This window comes from Podarcis bocagei (assembly GCF_964188305.1).
Source record: "Podarcis bocagei genome assembly, chromosome: 4".
NCBI classification, from domain to species: Eukaryota; Metazoa; Chordata; class Lepidosauria; order Squamata; family Lacertidae; genus Podarcis; species Podarcis bocagei.
Window position 1 is genome coordinate 75,262,355 of NC_138128.1, and position 25,476 is coordinate 75,287,830.

The following is a 25,476-nucleotide window of genomic DNA, read 5'->3' on the forward strand; positions in this document are numbered from 1 at the left end:
GTAGTGCACAAAGACTATGATCTAGCTTGATCTGCATAAACAGAGATGATAATTATTGGCCTATTAAACAATTCACTGGTCAGATATTCTTTGGGCCATATGAAAGAAATTATTCTCATCACAAGCCAATATACATAATGCAGTGTTTGGGAAAATTGAATCGTGCAGTTGCACACAGTAAGGAAAAAACTCATGTAAATGAGGTAAATATATAGATATTTATATTTGATTTGCATGTACACTAAGATGGCATTTTGGAAACCATACTCTTTTTTGTTTTCGTTTTTTGAATCTGTCTATTTTTATACTTCTAACAGTACCATCATAAAACCACAACTAAATGAGCATTTATGTGTATCATATCATTATTTTAGAACAGAATTCTGCCACAGTTGTATCAGTTTATTAGAAATCTATTTCGCCCCCCTCCCTTGAATGCTTCTAATTCTATATTCAAAGGAAGAGAACCCCACTAAGACCTCATAACATAGCTGTGTGATAATCTCACAAGGTAAAAAATCATTTCTAATGAAATGTGAGATAGCCTCTGTTCTGAAATGGTAGCATTATAATTCAATATAAATAATACATTGTGTTTAAAAGGTAAGCAGTTAAAAGGAATCTTGAATATTAAAAGTGACATAAAACAATAGCCATATTATAGTGGGTTGTACAGATTCGCTGGGCAAAATTCCAATCATGCAAAGGTTTATTGCCCATATGTCTGTGATGTAATTATCATATAAATATGAAACTAACACTAAAAGAGTCATTTTACTGTGGCTTTCTTTTGCATTGTGCCTAAACTGACCATCGTGGCCAGTGAAATTTATGGCAAAAATGGAAAGTGAGGAACTTGAAATTGGATATGATGCATTTGCGGTGAATACGAGATAATTCAAAGTTGTCCAATATATTTGTCCTGTCAATACTTTAGGGGCCTAGAATTCATGGAACAATTATCTAGGAAAGAAGTGTAGATTTGACACTGCTTATGGCATTAAAAGAACCAACATTCAAACCAAAAATCTTTAGTGAATGTAACTGTGTGCATAAGTGGTATGGGGGGGGGGGAGATGTGGAGCTGCCCTCCTGACACTAACATTGCTGCTGCTGACTTGGATGGGGCTGGGGCAGAGCTGTGGGGCCATGTGGTTGCAGCAGCAGCAGGACTGCACTGGTCCCACTGGTGTAACTGGAACCCAGACTTTGACACAACTCCAGGTAAGCAGCAATGACACACCACTGCACGCACCGCTTCTTACTATGTGCATGCCACCTGGGGTTCCATGATGGAAGAAATGGGGGGTATAAATGTAAGGAATGAAAGGTGTTCTGTAAGCCTTTTAGTGACCAGAAGTCATGACAATGGCCTGATCTTCCAAATATATATGCCATTTGATAAAGTGACATGGCGGTCCTTATGGGACAAGAGACCATTTAGATCTAACTCTGTGAGAAATGGGGAACTTGTGTTGAATTGTTCCATAAGTGGCATATAACTTCACAAAGATTATCACATATGGCTCCAGTTTCCTTGCTGAGGTCCTAGAAAGGATGTTAAGATATAGGAACATATCTGCATTTATGGTGGAAATATGCACAGATTAAATTGTATTGGAACGCTGTGTTTTGTTATATCAGACTCATTGTAAAAGGTACAATAATGCTATTCCTGCAGTTAGCCCTTCTAAACAACAAAAGATGGGTCTGTTTTGTGTAGCGGGGAACTGGCCAGTTATTTACTTACTGCTGCCAGACTAAATATTTTGGAGATACATGGTGGAAGCAGATATAGACTACTGATATACAAAAGTGTGGGATATTGCATTATTAGAAAAATGGACACACAAACGGAGAGCACTTAGAGGCCAATGCAAAAGTGAAAAGTTTGTTTTAATTTGGTACAATTTTGTGACTAATGTTAAAGACATACAAACCTGGTTAACCAACTGCCAAGTTTGTGCTTGACATCAGTCAATATCAGTAGTGAGATGCATTATGACAGAATCACCAGTTCACCCATAGCAAACCCTGGTAGCTTATTTATTTCTTTACCAGGAAAGACTCTGTTTACTTTGTTATTGATTGATTACCATTCCTGCTACCTGGAGCACCACTGCAGAAGGACTTATTACCACTTTAAAGTGCATATTTGCTCATCATGGCATACCTTCTATTTTGAGAACAGATAATAGGCCAGAATTTTCTCCCAAGCTGCTTTGCAATTGACTTTGATTTTCAACATATCATCATCAGTCAAGAGTTCTCTTGAAGTAGTGGGAAAACAAAACAGGTAATTCATGCAGTAAAGAACCTGCTGCAAAATAATGAAGAAATACGCACAGTTCTCCTGATATGCTGCTCAGCCCCACTGGTTGGAATCCTGCAAAGCTGCTTGTGAATCGGTAGCACCATAGACCCTAGCAAACTTGGCAGCCCTTCCTGCTCATTCAGTTTGATACTTGTGGACATTGAATTAAATTAAGTTCAGTAAAAAGATTGTCAGAGACACAGTTTCAGTATCAGACATGGAAGCAGGAATATATTGCCCATTGTCTTGGTCAAAGCAATTTCTAATATTGCACCTGGGAAACAGAGAGAATTGAGGAAGTATACTGCAGCCACAACCCATTCTCACACAGTACACAGAAAGCATTTTATGCTTTAATTTTATGCATCAATTTAGCCGGCCAGTCAAAGTCATTTTCTAGGGTGTGGCTGCTGTCACATGCTGACAGCTTCTAGGAGTCACAGAGAGCTGAGTGCAGGCTGGGGACCAAAGGTGTACAAACTACCTCAGAAAGAGCAGTATGTGTCCCCCACCTGAGGACACCAGAGGATACTACCCCTCACTTAACACCCCATACACCCCAAGTACCAATCTAGTGACTGGTGAGCACCTTAGGGCTTTATTTGGATTGAGGTTGCCTATTATGAGTGAAACTGGAAAGCACTTGGGGAATGGTTGGTTTTTTTCTCCTGAGAATTCTAATTTTACTCATAATTTCTGGTCCTGATTCATGAAGCCTCCAGTTCCCTTGCTTGTGACCTCTCCCTCCCCCCCCCCAAAAAAAATCTGTTACCTGGTGACTGTTACTTCTTCAGTAGCAATGACAACCCTCTCCCTCCCATCTCTCCCATTCACCCCTGGTCATAGGCAGAAACAACAGGAGGGCTCCCTTATCCCACACCACTCATAGAACTGTTATGGCATATTACATGTGCCAGCAGCCCCAGGACATATAATTTTCTCTGTGTTCCACACTATCAGGCAACAGAAGGAAACTGTAGCAGACAGTAACAGTGGCACAGATGCCAGTGAAGGAGAGGGGGGAGAAACAGGAAGATCCTCCTTTAATCCCTACCACAGACTTCACCACATCAGCAGTCAGTTAAATGTGTGGGTAAGAGGGGACAGAGAGTTTTTCCTCTCAGATTAAAATACAAATGGAGAGAATGCAGGGGCCATAGCACACACCTCCATATTGAAACGAAGCATCATGAGTTGCCAAGGAATTATGAACCCTAGTGATACTGCCCTTTTGCTATTTGCATAATTTCACCCCCAGGACTACTGGCAAAAATTCCAATTCTGCTGAATTAAGCCTAGCACCCAACAGAACTTGCTCACCTGTCCTAAGACCTGAGAAAGTGCAAGGTCACTGGAGGAAAAAGTTCAGGCTGGTAAACTGCCCTCCATCTGAGCTGCCCAGTGGTACATGACCAGCATGTCAGGTGTTTGTGCACTTTTGCAATGGGGAGCTATTTGACTTGCACACACCGAGGACTCAGCAGAAGCAAAAGAGAGAAGGGGATTTTGCCTGGAGAGAGACCCTTTCCGATTTGAGACTAGGACGCTGCAAGGGTTGCTGGCAAGACTTGGCACAAAATCAATCTAATTGTAAGAGATCAGGACCCTGGTCAGCTCTCTGCAGAGAGAGTATCTGAGGTTGGATGCAAGGCAACTTAGAGCAGCAAGCTGGAAACATTGCTTCAGCAATTGTCTTATGTCTTTTGAGTTTAACAATCCTGCAGTTACAGAGCTTTTCCCTGCCCTATGAGGGAAGCAGTTGCAAAGTAGGGGCTGTGCCCCATTGTACCAGCTTTAACTTGAGAGCAGGGGTAGGCAACCTAAGGCCCGGGTGCCGGATGCTGCCCAATCGCCTTCTCAATCTGGCCTGTGGACGGTCTGGGAATCAGTGTGTTTTTACAAGAGTAGAATGTGTTCTTTTATTTAAAATGCATCTCTGGGTTATTTGTGGGGCATAGGAATTCATTCTTTTTTTCTCTCAAAATATAGTCTGGCACACCACATGGTCTGAGGGACGGTGGACCGGCCCACAGCTGAAAAAGGTTGCTGACCCCTGCTCTAGAGCACCGTGGAGGGGAGGTCTCAACAAGCTCAGGGAAACCCAGATGTTTGCAGAAATACAAACAACAACAACATAATATAAAACCCTTCCCCCTCCCAAAACAAACAAACAAACAATCAAGAAACCACCCAATGAGGACTGAACATGCTTAGTGGACAAGGATGTTGACAGTCTTCTGGAACGTAAAATTGGAAAGCCATGGAGGAAGTAGAATGGAGTATAGCATATTGCAAGAAGGCATGGATTAATGGCTGGAACACTGGGCAGGAGTGTTCCACATTGTAATCTTTTTTTTTTTGAAAGTCTTTCTCTTTGTTAGACTTCCTGCTGACAGATTTTAATTGCTATGTTGATCAGAGAGAATGAAAGATAGCAAAGGCAACTTGATGTCTGAAGACTTGCAGCCAATTTAATTGATAATTATAGAGTCATAGAAGTATAGCTGGAATCATAGTTGGAAGAGATATGTGGCCCAGTTGAATTTAATTTCCTTATATTGCAATTTTGTGATTCTGAATATGGAAGCCTCTAATGAATAAAACTGTATCAGGATCAATTAGCACATAATCCTCCATTTCCTAGTTTAAAAGGAGTGAATGAGTGCATGTATTTGAGGAAACTTGCAGTCGTGCAATAGGTGTGGGAAACTCTAATTGCCCTGAGTCGATCTGTCAGGTCATCAGCATCAATCAATTCTAACCTTTTTGTGCTCCCTTTATCACTGGTGCAGATATTCTCACACAGAAGGGAACCCAATAATGAACTAGCTCAACAGTCTGATTTTAATGCAGGATTGTGGAATGCTCCCAGCCTGGGGATCCTTAGTGGAGAGAGATGAAATATAAAATGCCCTGCAGGACATGCAGAATGGATTTGCAGAGTCTGTGAAATCCTGAGAGGATCAAGGACAATCTTTATTATTATAATTCATTGTTTTCTGAGCTCATGGGCTGGTTGGAACTAGCAGAAAGTGCTATGTTTTTCAGTCATGCAGTAAGCCCCCAGATATTTTAAAAACCACTTAATTTAGAATATCCAATAACACCACAGTTCTTGCACAGAATGAAGGCATTGGGGAAAGAAGTCCCTTATGCTAGCTATATATTTTTTCCTAGGAACAGCCTGTCAAAATCAATCACAATTTAGTAAAGACACTTCTCCAAATCAGAATAAATGAAAAATGACCAGCCCGAGGTGTCAGGCGAAAGGAAACGTAATTTTGAATATGTATCGGTATTATTAATAGAGCTGAGACAGGACTGGTTTTTCTAATTCAACTAATTCACACACACACAAAGGTTGACCCCTATGGACAATGTTCCCTTCTATTCCTGAACAGGAGGTTAACTCTTTCTTCTCCCATTTTTTCCCTGGAAAGCGTTGCAACAAAATAACTATAACAGCGTCCAAGCTTCCAGCTTATATATGTTTTTTCACTCTTTGAGAACTGAGATTGTTTGTTAAACATAACTGAGGCTTTTCCAAATTTGATCTCTTTGGAGAAGCTGAATTACATCCCATCATAATATGAGCAATATAGGAGAAATGTGATAGAGATGCTCAGGATTCTGATAGATGAGTCCTTGGTGTTCTCCCTAAAGGTAAGAAAAGAGCTTCCACAATTGCCTGAATGGTTCCTTGTGTTGTAGCATCTAGAACCCAGTGTTTCTGTTTTGGGGAAAGATTAATAGAACCATAGAGTTGGAATAGACCACAAGGGCCATCAAGTCCAACCCCCTGCCAAGCAGGAAACACCATCAGAGCACTCCTGACATATGGTTGTCATGCCTCTGCTTAAAGACCTCCAAAGAAGGAGACTCCACCACACTCCTTGGCAGCAAATTCCACTGTCGAACAGCTCTTACTGTCAGGAAGTTCTTCCTAATGTTTAGGTGGAATCTTCTTTCTTTTAGTTTGGATCCATTGCTCTGTATCCGCTTCTCTGGAGCAGCAGAAAACAACCTTTCTCCCTCCTCTATGTGACATCCTTTTATATATTTGAACATGGCTATCATATCACCCCTTAACCTCCTCTTCTCCAGGCTAAACATGCCCAGATCCCTTAGGCGTTCCTCATAAGGCATCGTTTCCAGGCCTTTGACCATTTTGGTTGCCCTCCTCTGGACATGTTCCAGTTTGTCAGTGTCTTTCTTGAATTGTGGTGCCCAGAACTGGACACAGTACTCCAGGTGAGGTCTGACCAGAGCAGAATACAGTGGCACTATTACTTCCCTTGATCTAGTGGCACTATTACTTCCCTTGATCTATACTCCTATTGATGCAGCCCAGAATTGCATTGACTTTTTTAGCTGCCGCGTCACACTGTTGGCTCATGTCAAGTTTGTGGTCAACCAAGACTCCTAGATCCTTTTCACATGTACTGCTCTCAAGCCAGGTGTCCCCCATCTTGTATTTGTGCCTCTCATTTTTTTTGCCCAAGTGCAATACTTTACATTTCTCCCTGTTAAAGTTCATCTTGTTTGTTTTGGCCCAGTTCTCTAATCTGTCAAGGTCGTTTTGAAGTGTGATCCTGTCCTCTGGGGTGTTAGCCACCCCTCCCAGTTTGGTGTCATCTGCAAATTTGATCAGGATGCCCTTGAGTCCATCATCCAAGTCGTTGATAAAGATGTTGAATAAGACCGGGCCCAAGACAGAACCCTGTGGCACCCCACTAGTCACTCTTCTCCAGGATGAAGAGGAACCATTGATGAGCACCCTTTGGGTTCGGTCAGTCAGCCAGTTACAAATCCACTGAGTGGTAGCATAGTCAAGACCGCATTTTACCAGCTTCTTTACAAGAATATCATGGGGCACCTTGTCGAATGCCTTGCTGAAATCAAGGTAGGCTATATCCACTGCGTTGCCTTCATCTACCAGGTTTGTAATTCTGTCAAAAAAACGAGATTGGGTTAGTCTGACATGACTTATTTTTCAGAAATCCATGCTGACTATTGGTGATCACAGCATTCCTTTCTAGGTGCTCACAGACTGTTTGCTTAATGATCTGCTCCAGAATCTTCCCTGGTATTGATGTCAGACTGACCGGGCGATAATTATTTGGGTCCTCTCTTTTCCCCTTTTTGAAAATAGGGACAACATTTGCCCTCCTCCAGTCTGCCGAGACTTCGCCTGTTCTCCAGGAATTCTCAAAGATGACTGCCAGTGGTTCTGAGATCACATCTGCCAGTTCTTTTAATACTCTTGGATGCAGTTCATCTGGCCCTGGAGACTTGAATACATCTAAACTAGCCAAGTATTCTTGTACTATCTCCTTAGTTATTCTGGGCTGTGTTTCCTCTGCTGAATGATTTGCTCCAAATTCTTCAGGTTGGGCATTGTTTTCTTTATCGGAGAAGACTGAGGCAAAGAAGGCATTGAGGAGTTCAGCCCTTTCTGTGTCCCCTGTTTGCATTTCACCATCTTCTCCTCTGAGTGACCCCACTGTTTCTTTGTTCTTCCTTTTGCTACGAACATACCCATAAAAGCCTTTTTTGTTGCTTTTAACCTCTCTAGCAAGCCTGAGTTCATTCTGTGCTTTAGCTTTTCTGACTTTGTGTCCACATGTGCTGGCTATTTGTTTGAATTTCTCTTTGGTGGTTTCCCCCCCCCCTTTCCATTTTTTGTACACATCCTTTTTTAATCTTAACTCAGTTAAAAGTTATTTAGATAGCCACCCTGGCTTCTTTAGGCACCTTCCATGTTTCCGTCTCATTGGTATTGCCTGACGTTGTGCTTTTACTATCTCCCTCTTAACAAACTCCCAGCCATCATGAACTCCCTTTCCTTTTAGTATTACTGTCCATGGGATCTCACCCAGCACTTCCCTAAGTTTTATGAAGTCGGCTTTCTTAAAGTCAAGAAATTGAGTCCTAGTATGCTTGGCTGCTCCTTTCCGCTGTATAGTAAACTTCAGAAGAGCATGATCACTCGCGCCTAATGATCCTTCCACTTCTACCCCACTAACCAGGTCATCAACATCGGTTAGGACCAGATCTAAAATGGCTGTTCCTCTTGTTGCTTCTCCCACTTTCTGGACAATGAAGTTGTCTGCAAGGCCAGTGAGAGATTTGACATCTCTGGCTTGATACTTGGAAATGAGCATCAAGCCTGGACACTCCTTGCCCCTTCCCTCCTCCTATTGCAGGCAAGCTGTGGAACTTCATTCCTGGTCCCTTTTTAAACCACACTTGCCCATTAATATATGGAGTGCTTCAGTGTTTTCCTAATCAGGGTCAAATTATGGATCAGGATCATAGTTAATAAACTGACATTAAACCTCAATTCCCCATTAAGCCACTTTTGAACTGCGAGGGTTTCCCTTGCATTTGGCCTGGAAACTGGAGCTAGTACAAATACTGCATTGCAGTTGCTAGCATGAGTGAGATCCTGTCGGCTTATAACACCCCTGCTCATACATGTGCACTGGCTGCCAATTTGTTACTGGACCAAGTTCAAGGTGCTACTATTAGTATATTAAGCCCTTAACATCTTGGTGCCTGTTTCCTTGGCAGATTGTCTTATATACCCATTTGACTACTATATGTAGAACTGGCACTTTTACAAGTTCTGGATAATGTTTGTCCTGTATTTGTGGGGTGTTAGGGGAGGCGATTTGTAAAGAACTGATCTTATAGCATGGCCGCTCCTACACTCTGGAACTCCCTGCCCATTGACACAAGGAAGGTGCCTTCCTTATAATCTTTAGGTGCCTGCTAAACAACTTTTCTCTTGTGGCAAGCCTACCCAGACACATAAAGTTGATGTGTATTGTAATCTGTATTTTAAGTTTAAAATGTATACGTTTAACTCTTGATTTTATTTAATTTACTTTTTATAAACTTGTTTTTAATGCTGGATTTTATAGGCATTCTAAATGTATATTTTATATTATTTGTAAACTGCTTAGAGGCTTTATTTGTAGTTAAGCAGTATACATTTTTTGTTAAATAAATAAATAAATTAAATAAGTGGAGAGCAATGTACTTGGGGACAGAAGAGTGCTGCCACCAATTCTTCCTATTCTCACCCTTCCTATGCTATCCTCAAGCCTTTTCTTCTCCCATATTATTTACATTGTGAGTCCACCAAGCAGAGATCTTCTGTGCTCTGGATGATGCCTAGCATGCTATTGAAGAGCTAAGTATAGGTTCAGTAATAACACAGTGGTGTGTGAATCAAGAAGCATGGGCAGCCATTTTGCTGCTTCTTTCTGAAACACCCTCATAATAAATGCCTTTGTAACAATACTTTTGGCAAGAGTAATTGTTACTGTTCTATATCACCCATAAACACACGGTTTTTATTTCCATGGCAGATAAAGAGCATTGAAGTTTCATTGAAAATACACAGTTGATGTATTTGTGCTATCTTCAGTGAAATTCCAGTGTTTCTTTTTTTGTGTGATAAACGGCCTTCAATCTTTTTGGTGTAAATTTACTCACTTGTGGCTATATCGACAACACCCACTGAAATAAATTTGTTATTTGCCAGTGAAATATTGCAGTGATACCTTCATGCTGAGCTTCACAAAAAAGCAAAGTGCTCTGGTTGAAATTCCTATTCCTGTACAGACCAAGAAGTCTGTCTACATGTTATTGCTCACTTAAGATCTGCTGATCATCATGCTGTCAGTGGTGATTTTTAGAACAGTTGTTTATTTTGTCCTCTCATTTACTGACTTTTGACACTGTACAACAAACATAAATATATTGCACAAACATCTATGTCACCCTTCCCCAACCTGGTGCCCTCCAGAAGTTCTCATTAGCTCCAACCAACATAGATTTTCTGGATGGGACTGATGGGAGTTACAGCCAGAATATTGGAAGGGGAAGGCTGCTTTTTGCAATGTAGGCATACTGCTGTCACTGTTTTATCATATAGATTACCAGTGTTATTTTTCTAGAAAACGAGGTGCTGGAACGAGGTGCTGGCAATGATGTCCACCTGAGAGGTGCTGGAACCAAGTTCCAGCCTAAGAAAAGCCCTGTAGACTACTAATGATGTTTTGTGGTGTATTCTTAAAAAAAAAAGAAAAAAAGGGCTTTGTAATTAAGCCTTCATATACTGTACAGTATGCTGTGCTACTAAGCAAAAAGCTTGACCCATCTCATATTCTTGCTGGATTGCTTAGTTAAACTACTAATGAAGTTTTATAGTCTTTGAATCTATTGTGTAGATAGAGATTGAAGAGCCAAAAAGAATAGTGCTCAGTAATGATAATCACTCCATAGCTCTCTGGTGCACCTTAATTAACCTTGGTTGCTATTTGCTGAATGCTGTTGCTTTGTAATACAGTAAGTGGTGACACTTAGCAATTTATAGTGTGTCTTATGGATGATATGGTAAAGATACTAATGATGGAGTAACTAACACCCATTCTGAACTGGTTTATCATTGATCTCAGGAGTATTACGAAAATGGATAAAAGGGGAAGAACTCATCAAAAGTTACTTGTCAATAATAACATGCATTTTTTTTTAAAAAAAGTATGGCACTGGTTCAACTAGGGTTGAACATGTCTAGATGTCTAGGAAACACTGGTGGCTGGAAAGACAATTATTCAGAGGCTCCCCTATTTCCATAGATTTTCTGCCTATGGTCATGATTAAGTGATGGGACAGGAGAGTTAAAAATGGGGGGGGGTCTACCCTACCTCCTGTTTACATTTGAATATATCAGAGGTAGAAGCAGTTGGAACAACAGGACATATCATTTCCAACTGTTCCACTGATCTCCCAGGCTCAGTGGCATTGGGGGTGGACAGTGCACCATTTTTACAAGATAGGTGCATGTTTGCAGGAATAGTTTGCTTGTTGCAGGATATTTGGTTTGTATCTTTTTAAAGCCTATATGATTACTATCTTCCTCCCTCTCCACAGTTCATATTTTCATTATACTTCTGTTCTTTTATGCACCTACACATATACAGTATATATCCTCGCCATTACACAACAACTGACTGATGAGTATTTGTATTTTGAAGGACATTTGATACCATACATTTTATTTCTCCTTTGCATATGTAGTATAATTATAACATCTCTCTACTATTCACTCCATCGCAGTGCTTATCATGTGAAAGGACTGAAGAGTTTTGACTATGAATTTTTGAATTTATTATGAGATAATTATATGTGTTGAATACAATAAGCAGAGAATTGGAGCTTATGAAGGCAAAGGTTCTGCTTTGCACACAGATTGCTCCAGCAGGAAGTCTGTGATGGAAATGGAAAAGAGGTACTTAAAATATCAATGGTAGTTCTTTTCACATGGCTTCCATTTTTTAGTTCCACTTAGATGCAAACAGTTGCATTCATTTCAATTTGCTTTGAAAGTGTAGTGTTTATTGAGTTAAGCATTGACCTAAGTAGTACAGTGATCTGAGAAACAAGCATGGTTCTTATAAGTTGATGGCCTTTCTGATTCACCTAAGGATTAAAATCTCTGATGAGCATATGCATATGAAGTGGAATTTAAGAGCCCACACTAGACTATATCTATATTATTATTTTTTGCTGCTTTCAGTTTATAAAATAATGACCAAATAATACATTGTCACAGATGTCCCAAAGACACAGCAACAATCTGGTTGCAGAATTTCTGTTTGAGATAAAAGATAACTCTTTGGAATTCAGCATAGCACTAAGGAAAGCATTCCATCAATGCAGACATTTATGCATGCCTGATGGAACAATCTCTACTTTTCTTCCCCCTACACATGTACTTGGGGTTTCTCCCAGTGCTCCAGAGTTGAAGGAGGTTGGGAGTATTTGCTCTGGTTTCTGCTAATATAAGCAGAATTTTTAGTAAGAACAAATTCAATTGTAATTTCAGTATTTAGTTTTGTGGGACAAATTTACATAATTTTTGGGAAATTACAGATAACATGTCTGGTGTTTTTATCAGTGCTGGTCATTGCCTTTGGAATATAGAAACAGATACTCATGATCCCTTCCAACTCTACAATTCTATAGTTCTATTATCCAGAAAGTTGATACCTAGGTGTCCTATCTGTCCCTTGAGACTCTCCCCAGGTTACATACACCTCTCCATCCCTGCTCTATGTAGTCTTTGATTTCTGCATATGTTGCTGAACTTCAACTTCCACCATCCCTGGCCATTGACCATGCTTAGCGGGGCTTTAATTGTTATTTGCTGATGTTTAATTTTACTCTTTACTCTTAGATTTTAAAGGATTATTGAATATTGCTTTATTTGATATGTTGTTTATTTCAAAATTATTGTGACTTTCTATATTGGATCAAATTGCTACTATTAATGTTTGATATTTTATTATATTTTTATATTTGCTGGAAGCAACCTAGAGTGGCTGGGGCAGCCCAGCCAGATGGGTGGCGTTTGAATAATAATAATAATAATAATAATAATAATAATAATAATAATAATAATAATTATTATTATTATTATTATTATTATTATTATTATTATTATTCAGCAGCATCTGCAGGACCAAAGATTTCATACACCTGTATCAGAGTCAGGGTTGTCATTCTCACTGCTAATGTAGGAGTGAGAAGCTTTGACCTGCTATTCTAGATGCAGCAGTCACTATTGACCAATACTGGGAGGAGATTGCTGTGGCTGAAGGAAATGGAATTAGTGCTGGCACATGGCTCTCCAAACTGAAGTTCCTCTTGTGTTCTACCTCAACCAGATATATAAAAAGGCAACTTGGAAGAGGGAGCAGGGAAGAGATGGCTAAAATAAATTGACTTGCTAACATATAGTCAGCAATAAACTGGATCACCTATTCTGCCTCTGTAAGGTAGGGAATGAGGAGGGTGCTTTAGCAAATTTGCCTGCACTGGGGCAATACATTCAAAAGAGAGCAGATGTACCTTAAAAACATTATACAGTTCTTCTCTCAAATCAAAATTCTCTCATGGCTGCACTTTTAAGCAAGCCAAAGTGTAATCTGTGTTCAGATTATTGTGTTCCATGATGCCACTAATGCTTCTGAAGTCAAGGCTCTCAACTTTATATTTCACACACATTCCCTCTGGTCCACCCCACATTATGAAAATAATTAGATAAAAGCTTCAGTTCTCGATAAAATTCACCTAACCAACTCCAGCTCCTCCATTACTAAACTGAGCTGCAAGCTACATCCTGCCTACATCCTGATTAATCCATTTAATCACAACCTTTATTACAGAAGAACAAAGATGAACAAGTAAAGATTTCCTAGTTTCAGGATGCCTGAGAGATATATTTCAATACCAGTTAGAAATGTCAATCAACCTACAGTTAACAGGCATGGCAGATGGTGCACTGTGCAAACAAAGACATTTAAAAGTTGTATTGACCTATGAAATGTCATATTAACATTATAGTATGCATGTATCCTTCTTGCATAGAAATTTACATGATTGAAGATTGGTGATTGCTTTTTTACTGTATTAAGAAAATGTATATTAGGAGATCCAGATGATTCAGACATTACAGCAGAGGAGCAATATGCCATATTATATTATGCAGATGTGTTATATTTAAACAGGCAAGGCATTTTCAGGCTGACCTTTTTGTTTGGAATGTACTTAGTTCGCTCTGTATGATAGTTGTCTCTGGCAGTGACTCATTAAAGCCTATGAATTATGTCACTAGATCAGCCAAGATAAGCTTTCCCCAACCTGGTGCTCTCCAGCTGTTTTGGACTACAACTCCCATCAGTCATGACCAATGTCAGGGATGGTGGGAATTGTAGTTAAAAGCATCTGGTGGGCATCAGGTTGGGGAGGGCTGGCCTAGGCCATGCAAGAGTTATGATTAATTGTGCATAGAGGAAGGGTCCACAGGAAAAATTCACACATTCTCAGATAATTTCAAAGCAAGAAAGATTCCATCAGCAGTGTCTCTGAAAAATTTTACACATCACCTGGGAAGACAGGCGAACTAATGCCAGTATACTGGAAGAAGCAAAGATCACCAGTGTTGAAGCAATGATTCTTCAACATAAACTTTGTTGCACTGGTCATGTTGTGCAGTTGCCTGATTATCATCTTCCAAAGCAAATACTCTATTCTAAACTTAAAAATGGTAAGTGTGATGCTGGTGGTCAACAAAAGAGGTTCAAAGACTCTCTCAAGGCAAATCTAAAAAAAAATGTAGTATAAACACCGACAAGTCGCCTGTAAGCACTCCAATTGGAGAACAGCGTTTACCAAAGGTGTCATGGATTTTGAAGACACTCGAACTCAGGACGAAAGGGAGAAATGTGCCAAGAGGAAGGCACACTTAGCAAACCCTCACTGTGACCAACTCCCACCTGGAAACCTATGTCCCCACTGTGGAAGGACATGTGGATCCAGAATCAGACTCACTTTTAAAACCGTGTTTATGGAAAACAATCTTACTCGGCTACAAGTGTACCCAAAGGCTCAGACATGCACATTGGGTTTTAAACTCTCCCCCCCCCACTTTGAACAAAAGATGCCATACTGTATATCTTTTGCTTTTGAATGTCCCTCCATGTGGAGTGGGGAAATACTCTTCAAGAAACAACCCCAGCCATAATTTATACCTTATGCAGTTCTTCGGGCTGAGGCAAACTACCACTGTTTTACTAACCAGAAGTCTGAAATGGCACTCAATAAGTAATAAATATAAAGGCAGGAGGAAATGCAGAAGAGAGAACATAATTATGACTGGGCATGGAAAACGGAATTGTTTTACCATGAAAGAAAACTGCAAGAAAGAAGTAACTTATAGAGGGTAAATATACTAATCTATGATTCTGGTCTTCAAAGAAATAAAATGAATGAATACTGGTATATTTGTCATCAAGGAGAGAACCATGTCAAAATAGTAAGATGAAACAATAGTTTTGCTATGATGGTGACTCATGTATAGTTCTTTAATTTGAACCTAGTGTGGGCAAGAAAATCCTGCCCAACCTCCCTGTAATGCCTGAAGTCCTTCAACATCTCATGGCACAAAATGTTGGCACAACATGGCACAACATCTCATGGCACTTGCTGAGCTGCTGGTGCTGCTTGAGTAGGTCCTAGAAAGAAATCAGTAAAGCTGAAGCAACAGTTCTGTGAATGCATATCAATAAAAAAGAAAACATTGTGCACCATCACTAGAACTGGAACAGTTTTGCCTCTTGGGAAGACAATAAATTATGACGATGTTAAAAATCAAATGATGCAGGAGGAACACATGGAAAGTGGACTCCATGTTGTTCCCTCTAAGGGAATCTTTTAGATGCAAGAGAAGGCCCTTCTTTTGTTGAGATCAAAGGGGAAGGAAAAAAATTCCCTTTCACTTTGATGGGGATGGTACGAATTAGTATGATTTTACTAGACCGGGTTTTGGGAAAACTTTGCAAATAGGCTTGATTGAACCAATTGAGTTGTTGTTGTTGATACTGCTGTTGCTGCTGCTTTAGCCTCAGTTGTGTGCACACTCACTTGGGGGCAAGCCCCACTGAATACTATCAGGCTTACATCCAAGTAAACATATTGTACATGGAACTGCACTGTTAAAATTGCTTTTGAAATGATGTGAAGCCATGCTTGCCAGCTTACAGTAAGGTGAATTTGTCTATTTTGATTCTATAGCACTTTCACATTTTGTTTTACCCATATTCATATTCCATTCCATTTCTACATTAAAATGACAAGTATAGAGAGTACTTTCAAAATATGTATTTAATGGTGAAGACCTGCATCACAGAAGTTCACAGAAGTGCAAAATCTGGTAGACAGCTAAGTTCCAATCCAAGATGTGTGGATTAGGCCATTTCTGAGAGAAATTTGCAAAAGTTGACTTTCTTAGCCTTCCCTAGTTTACAGTATAAATTATAAATGTTCACAGCTCTGTAGTTTCCATGATTTTGAGGGTAAAAAACAACAACCCTGGGTATTTAGGGCTCAGAACAATAGCTCCATGTAATATGTCCATATTGTGAAACTTTTTTAGATTTATAAAGTCCTGTGCTTAGGTTGGAATACTGAGTCCAATATTATAATAATTTGTTTATAATGCTTATAAATGTTTAATATGTTCCCTTATGATCCTTTTTTACCTTTCCTAGAATAGTAATTTTACTGTGAAGAGTGAGCCCTTGTAAAAATGGTTTATCATCCTTTTAAACTGAATTAAGATCACATAATGAATTCTAGAAGCATGGAAGCATATTTTATATCGTTTCAATCCATTTTTTTATTTTATGTAATCTATACTAGACAAATATTTTTAAAAAAATTCTTAGGAGCTAGTGCTGTCTGATTCTATGCAACGTTTCCACGGTAACTGGAGGAAGCAGATAACCCTTCTCCCTGATGTCTCCAACTGTACACAGGAAAGGCAAGAAAAGCCAATAAAATGAAAAGAAATGGAAAAACTCTTGATGTAGAAGCTGCGATGCTACATATTATGGGAAGGCTGGAATATGAATGAGAAAATTAATTGAATGCTTCTAGGCTAGTCAATAGATGAGTAACATATTATATAGATAAATACTTTATTTGCAATGAATCTGCTTTGCAACAAATAATGGCTAGACATTTTTCAACTGATGCTGTCTTATTTTGAGAGCTGCATGCTGCATTACAAATGTCCCAGCTCCCAGTGAGGACGCTTGTCCATTGACATTTGCAGAGCCAGATAATATCCATATTGCTGTGTATAAAGTTTGCAATAGTTCTGTAGCCATTACAAATGCATTGCTTTTAAGGCCTGGTTAACCCCTCCCCTTTATTCCTGTTTATTATAAAATGTTTCTAGCAGTTCCATTGTGTATGACACATAAACATTACCTGAGCCATATTGAAAGGGAGCATGTAGTCTTCATGTCACATCCAGATGTTTCTGTCAGTAAGTGAAGTTGAATCTGTGTAAAAGTGAGGGCAGGAAATTTAGGGCTAGGAAACCTGCTTAGTCTATTCTGTGTGCAAAATCAGATTTTAGTGTGAGAAACAAGAGTCTTGGCCCAGTTAGACCTCCAACAACGTGGTTCTATGAAAATTTCCAAATGTGATTAGGACAGGTCATCAATATTAGAAGGTTTTGTGCTCCATGTTGGGAGTCTGAAAATATTGATCTAGGCTACAATCCAAAAACTGGTTACTGAAGTGTAGGGCTACATAACCAATATGGCTAATCCTGAGTAAGATGTTTGTGGACTAACCGTAGTGCATATTACGAGTCTGTGTAAAGTTCTGAGGCCATAAAACATCATTTATGTTACCAAAACAGTTTTTCCTTTTGTAGTATAGAAGTATGAATTACCTTGACAATTGAAACTGATATCAAGTTGGCATGAAGGACAAGCAGAACCACAGAGCAGAAATAAAAAATAAGGCAGCTCTGGCTATGGTCAGCAGTTTTGTAAATTAGTACTTCTGGAAGAAACACCCCAGAACAATTTCAGAAAATACCTGTTGTTTTAGCTCAGTGTGTCACAAATGAGAAAGCATTGGTGCACATATTATCCTTGGAGATTCTCCTTAGCCTTTAAAAAGTTCTATGACAACCATTCTAGTTTCCCTACAAAATGTAACATTACTATAGTGCTACTCGACGTCCAGTCATCATTGTGCTCAGCATGGTATTGTCACAGAATCCTGTTTGAGGTGGAACTGGATTGTGAACTTTAAACAACCGCCTTGCTGTGTATGCCAAGATTGATCTTGGCACACAGCCTAGGGATCTTTCTTTGCAAAAGGAGAATGCAAGTTCAAAGCTTTATTTCCTAAAATCAATATTACACTGTTGGGACTTTTCCTTTTGAAGAGAAAAGCCCTAGAAAGTGGTGAATATAAATTGGAATGAATGAATAATTCTACTTAGCATACTAACCCTAATTTCATACACACAAAAAATGGGGTATACTACTCTCTCTCTCTCTCTCTCTCTCTCTCTCTCTCTCTCTCACACACACACACACACACACACACACACACAGGACCCAGGGGCCTAAGGATCCTGTAGGGATTTTTCAGCTGATATGACGGGTGCTCCTGTCAAAGCTCTGGCTGACTTCTGGAACATCCAAATGGCTTGGGCAGTTGACACAATCACTCCTGAATGCCCTCTTCTGCTTTGTGGAGCCCATTTAGCTCCCTGACATACTCCAGAATCTAGGGCGAGGAAACAAGCTAGGAGAAAGCTCGAATGTGAAAGGATGAAAACTCCAGTCAAATGCAATCAAACACTGGTGAGGGCTCATTATTGAGCCAACCTAGTGGCAATGAAGGCAGCAAAGAAGGCATACTTTGCAGCCGCCATTGTATCCTCATTGTGCCGTCCAGCAGAGCTGTTATTGGGTAATGCAGGGCGTTTTACATTCTGGCCTGAAGGAGGTGACAGAACTGACGGTAGCTCGTGTGACTTGTTTGCAAAGCATTTTGAGGATAAAATTGCTTGCATCTGCTGGGACCTTGACTCCACTGTTACAGCAGATGAATCCTGAGAGATGTCCAGAGCACTGTCCAAACCTGCTATGTTAGTAAGGTTCAAAAATATGGCAAATATGGTGTGTGGATCAGTCAGCGTGACCACTTGCACTCTAGGCTCTTGCCCCTCTTGGCTGATAAAAACTAGCAGGGAGGGGACACCTGCCTGAGCCAGAGAAGGGTGATGAATGCCTCTTGTGAGAAGGGGTGGGCCCTGCCTGCTTCAAGGAGGCTTCTCCACCCAAATTGCCTTCTCTCAATTGGCACTGATGCAGAACTGCCTTTATATACACTTGGGATGGTTAAGCACTTTCATTTGTCACAGGATCTAGAACAGGCTTCCTCAACCTCGGCTCTCCAGATGTTTTGAGACTACAATTCCCATCATCCCTGATCACTGGTCCTGCTAGCTAGGGATCATGGGAGTTATAGGCCAAAGACATCTGGAGGGTTGAGGTTGAGGAAGCCTGATCTAGAATGCCACGGGGCTGAAAAATGCATGGGAACATACTCATTTCCATAGGCCCATAGGTTGGTAGTATAGTAAAGCAAAGCAGAAAATGTCTGGCTTACCTGTTTGTTCATGTGCTTATTTCCTTCTTAGCCCTCTGCAAGCAAAAAAACATTCGCTCACATACACACATACACATTTTGGCTTCAAGGCTGACCTGCTTGTACAAAGATTTGTCAATCCAACTGGGTTTTAAAAATGAAAGGATATAATAGAGTAGTATAAATATGTTTGATACATGTTTTTAAAAGCATGATATATGAATATGAATATATTATAGGCATAAATGCATCTAACAAGCAGTAGCTTACAAGGTTGTCAAATACACAATTTGACCCTAGTGCTTCTGCTTATTACTGTTGCCAACTTACTAAAATCATACTAAAAAAATTACAAAATGCATTTTAATCATGACAGTATAAAGCTATAAAAGCCAAGGACCTCATTTTTGTACCCACCCCAGGGTAGTGGCATTTGTAGTTCTGATAGAGTAGTATTTTAAAATATTCTTGGGGTATGCAGACATATAAATACCTATATTGGTTTTAAATCCAGCCCTTCTTAATTAAAATTGTTGGATTCCCCCCCCCATAGTAATTTATTTAACAATAGAAAACATAGTATATTTTGCTTTGCACACTTCTATATTCGCAAAAGATCATTCAGTACAGAGAGGAGAAATGTACTGATTTTGGTTGAAGTGATATGGTCTGCCTCTACAACTGTTTAATTTAGCTAGGGACAAGTGGCACTTCCAATAATTGTATATGAAAAGCAATCTCTCACTTCAGTGTAATAGCCAATCTCCACTTTCCCATGAGGCCATCTCTGTCTGAATTCCCTTTTTAATGGACAGAAAGAGCACTCGTACATTTCCAAAAAAGAGAAAAAGAAAGAAAGTGAAATAAAAGATTTGCCTCTGGCAAATGATTAATACTAATGTGCAAAACTGGTTGTTTGCTTTCTCTCTCTCCCTCCACCCCTTTTTCTTCCGTTTCCCTGTGTTGTGGATACATTGGTCTTCATGAAAACCTTACGAAATACATTTGAGAGGCAATGGTTTGTGAACTAAGGCTTGTTTCAAATGTAACGCTAGTGATATGGTATTGGCCCAAAGGCTTCCGCATGAGTGGAGCTCCATATAGTCAGTGTTCACGTTTGTGAACACATTTGCAGTTATTTGGTGACATGGAATGTGAGTGTCCTAGTTCTGACTTTGACCTTGCTGTTGCCCTGCCCCATTGCAATTAGCAGCAGGGACATCACTGTGGGGAGGCCTGCTCCGCAAGGCACTCCTACCCCCTAGCCGCTCATGACTATGTAAGTGCACGGCAACAAAGGGTTGCAACAACGTGTGGGGCTAGATTAATGTATTTTACATTTCTCAGGCTCCGCCCTTCCTTTCTGAATGAGAGGAGTTCCTTTTAATTTGCATCCAAAATTGGGAAGGGGAATGATGCTGATGTAAAGACTGCTTACCAGCTTCTGTTGGAACAGAGGTTGTGGCCCAGCAAGAACATGGGTGAGACAGGGGGGAGCTTCAGCTGCCCACATGGCCACTGGATGACACTGGATCCTCCTCTTGCCATGGGATGGATCCCTATCCCTCTTCCTGATCCAAAGAAATAGCGTACCCCAGCAAAGAGGTCTGGGGAGTCATTGTGTGTGTCTGAATACCCTGGTGGGGCTTGATGGGCCACAGATGCCACCCCAAACAGCATCCCGGAGGAACCACCTGGATTTGATATGTGTCATAGGTCGGTCCTTAAACCAGGATTGATCTTGATGGGGCCAGTCAAACTCGAATACAGTGGTACCTTGGGTTAAGTACTTAATTCGTTCCAGAGGTCCATTCTTAACCTGAAACTGTTCTTAACCTGAAGCACCACTTTAGCTAATGGGGCCTTCTACTGCCACCGTGCCGCCAAAACACGATTTCTGTTCTCATCCTGAATCAAAGTTCTTAACTCGGGGTACTATTTCTGGGTTAGCGGAGTCTGTAACCTGAAGCGTCTGTAACCTGAAACTTATGTAACCCGAGGTACCACTGTACAGGGGGAAATGCCTCTTTTTTGAAGTCCAAACAGGACAGGGGACACTTTTGTCCAAAAATGGGGAGATCCTATGGAATATGTCTTTCTCTTGCCTTTTTAGGACAGTTTTCTTTTCCTCTTAACTGAATTATGGAAAAATCTTTCCCACATCTCTTTTGAAGGGCCACCAGAGGCCAGATTGCTTTGTGTTTGCATTCAATGAGTGACCAGTTGGCTTTCACATCTGCAGTGTTAGTTAAAAACAGCAATGCAAAGTTGATTAGAATTACTTTAATTCTTAACTGGAACTTGTAAATATAGTTGGTAGTCTCCTAAAAGCTGTTCCTATTCATCATAGGATCAGGTCATTATTTGATTAAAAAAGTATCCAGTCAACTAATTCATCTTTGCCCCTTTGGGTAATAGGAAGAATATATTAGGCTACATATTCCCCAGCATAACTTCAGAGATTACAGCTTTTAAGTATCATGAATATGTATAAACTTCACATCAAAACCTAACGGTCATGAAAGATTGTTCTCTTTCCTTTCTTCTTTTTTCACTGATTGAGCATCTCTTAAGTTTTAGAATTTCTTTACACAGGTTGTTGGCCTGCATAGTTATTAAATATACTTGATAGTGCAATCCTGTACACGTCTGCTTAGAAGTAAGCCCTATTAAGTTCAATGAGATTTACTCCTAAGTAAGTGTATATAGGGCTGCAGCCTAAAACCATAGCCCTCACACTACCTGTACTAGTCTTACTGAAGCAAATGGAATTACTTTGCAGTAAGTGATTTGAGGATTGTCTCCCTGCTGTTTGAAATACATACTCCCAACTGCGGGGGAGTTTTCATGCTTAATGTTACGGAGAAAAAAATACTCAATAGTTTGTCTGGAGGCTTCTTAATTTATTGACTGCATTTGTGTACACAGCTTTTCTGCCAATGCACTCAAAGGATGATGTATACAAAATTTAAAATAATGACATGGCTATCAATGGCAACTAGCTATGATGGCTACGCTCGGCCTCCACAGCTGGAGGCAGCAGTGTTGGAAAGCACAGTTGGGGAGATTGCTCTTATGTTCACATCCTGCTTGCTGATTTCCCACAGGCATCTGATCAGCCTCTGTGGGAACAGGATGCTGTACTAGATGGGCCACTGGCCTGATCCAGCTGGCTCTTCTTTACGTTCTTATGACATGCAAACTAATACAGAAAGAAAAGGGGCTGGGGAAGGCAGAAGAAAACAACACTTTGATATAACAGCTTCTGCTGGCCAGCCTGTAACAAAGTAAAATCTTCTTGCAGACAGGGTTTCAATTTGTGCTTTCTGTTGGACTGGATCCAAATTATATTGCTTTTGAGTTTGCTGCACGAGTAGCATGAATTAGTATATCACTCTGGCTTTTCAGGAATGTGCCATCTGATTAGAGTTTTGAGTTGACGAAAGGATGCTTATATTCTGTTAATAGTTGTGGGTAGTTTCGTGAATGGACAATTTGCGGGTGGAGAAGAGCCCTATCCAGTAGTTGTAGGGTTGTGTTTGGTAAACAGCTGCTGGAAAGAGCAAGGAGAGGATGTTTATTCTCTGTGTGTTTAGTGTGGGGTTGCCACTCTTGGTTCATTCAGTTTTTATGGGGCATCCACACATTGTTGTCATAGAACCAATGCCATACTTTCCTCCCTTTATGGTTTTGCTATTATTCAAACTGGAGAAGGTTTGGCTTTATTTTTGTTTATTCAAAGGGCGGAAGAGTAGTGCAGTCTTCTCAGGTGTAGCTGCCCTTAGGGCTTGCTGTAGCTGGTGGGAGTTGTAGTCCAAAACATCTGGAGGGCACCTGTTTTGTGAAGGCTAGTTCAGGTGGCTCTGCATTTTGTGCTAAAAGGAGCAAAAGCTGCCCTCTTGGCTGGGCTCCTGTTGATGTCCTTAGCTCCCTATACTGCATTGGTACAATGAGCCATTTTGAAAAAAGCAAGGGAAATCTCTACGAAGTAAAACTGAGCCAGGGCCCAGGCAGCATTTTGGAGGCAGCAGCAGTGACTGCTTAAGCCATAGGGAACCAGCAGGCATGGCAGCAGGATCTGCCATCCCTGGATCATGGCAGGGTCTTGCCACCCGTGGCAATCGCCTGAGGATGCTTCATCATAACTCTGGCCCTGGGTGGGACGTAACATGGAAACCTAGAGGCAACATGTCCTGAGGCAGCCAAGTCACCCTATTTAGCACTATTTTAGTTGTCAACTTCACTTAACAAAGCAAGCCTTTGCTTCAGCTGCAAAAGGAGGTCTCTGGGGTGAATTGAGATGTGGAGGGACCTCATGCCAAGGAGCGAACAGCCTGCCAGCTTCTTTCCAGAGGCCAGTGGCTTCTTTCCAGGGGTCAGTGGTTTCAAGAAGACTTCCAAGCACACTTGTACTTAAATGCTGCCCTCTAGCAATAATTGTAGTCCTGTCTGACCATGGATGATTAGAACGCCTGCAAACAGTTGCCTTGTTTTTGGATGTGGATCACAGTCTTTAATGCCTTTACATTATTTCCCTCATAGAATCATAGTTAGAAAGGACCTAGGGTGTCACTAATTCAGCTCCCTGTTCAGTGCAGGATCTGCATGACTGATGGCTGTGTATCTCCAGTTCACGCCCCACCTCCACACTGATAGTCTTTTTCACTGATACTGTTGGAAGTTTTATCCTAATGTTAAATGAAATATTCATTGCGATTGGGCTGGCTTGAGGGTCTTGACATGCAAATGAAATATTCATTGCGATTTCCAGCTACTGACTTGTCTTGTCCTCTGAAACAACACCATACAGGTTTGCTATATTTTCTGCAGTATAGCCCTTTGGATATTTGAAAATCTCTTCCTCCCACAATAACAACAACCCTTCTCTTTAACAAGCTAAACATAGGCTGAATCTATGCTCATCTCAAAAACACTAATAAAAAAACACTATAAAAATATAACTCCCAATGGAATTTCCCATTGGCAACAGATCACTGCTTTACAGCGCCCTCTGGTGTCACATTTATATAACACATTTTTAACGTTATAACTCATCAGTGTAGATTAGTCCTTACTCAGCTCTTCCAACCACTCATCATAGGACTTGATTTCCAGAGCTTTTCACCATTCTGGTCATTGTCCTTTGGATATACTCCAGCTGATCAGTATCCTTCTTAAAGTGTGGGGTCCACAGTAGGACACAGTACTCCACATGTTCCCTTAGCATGCAGGATAGAGAGAAACTATTAACCACAATAGCTATATATCTATTATATATTTGATGAGAATGGTAACAATATAAAACCAAAACATGAGGCTTATTGGGAAATGCATGTATATGGTAATTTTAAAAGAGACATTGTTGACTTTGCACTGGCAAGATAAATGCAGGATGCTAATTTTCCTCAAGGTTAGTCTAAAATTGCATCTACCATACTCGCTCCTCTGAAACAGGTACTACTGTGAAAATGAATGTAGAATTTGGGTTATGGTTTCTCTGACTTAGGAATTAAGTTTGCTATTCTGTTTCATGTACAAAACTCTGTATCCTTGTTTCTTCATTCAACACAGTGGTGCATTTATTAGGATGGTCTTCCCACAGAACATTCCCTAACTTCAGCAGTTATGAATTCCCTTGAGCCCCCAAACTCTGTTCAGCCAAGAATGGAGGTAACAAATAAACATTTCTGTTAATCAATGAGATTTTTGCTGTCCTTCTGCTGTGTTTCTAGGGGAACCTCACATGGAACATCATAATAAGAAGAACTTTGTTTATATAAATCTTCATGTGTCATGACTTTTACCTTGATTTTCCTTGAGAGGCTTTCAATAGTGAGAGAGCATTAGCTACATACTTCTATATTTTTCTGGCCTTTATTGCCCTTTATTGCATTCCATATCCATAGTGCTGCCATATCCATTATTAATCCATAGAAAGAATCTTGCACTATCAATGTAGATTAAACATTAAATACGTTAAAGGTCAAAGAAACCATCACAATGAAGATAGATTGAGACCTATCAAAGTCCAGACAAGCACTCTTGATATTTGTGGTTTAGAGTTTTGAAAATGGAAGAATAATAGGGGGAAAAAATGTTCGCAACTGCCTGCTGTGAAGCTTGGA

General features: G+C 40.3%; 1 protein-coding gene and 1 long non-coding RNA gene across 6 annotated transcripts in view; one reads left to right on the forward strand and one right to left on the reverse strand.

Annotated features, from left to right (window-relative positions):
• The window catches only part of CTNNA3 (catenin alpha 3), a 559,480-nt gene that overhangs the window by 306,626 nt on the left and 227,378 nt on the right, over positions 1-25,476 (forward strand). The window lies entirely within an intron of this gene.
• LOC308585381 lies at positions 16,614-19,408 on the reverse strand. The gene is made up of 3 exons (XR_014007353.1): positions 19,373-19,408; positions 17,162-17,235; positions 16,614-16,694 (listed from the first exon to the last, which is right to left on the reverse strand). It is a non-coding gene; the product is annotated as an uncharacterized lncRNA (long non-coding RNA).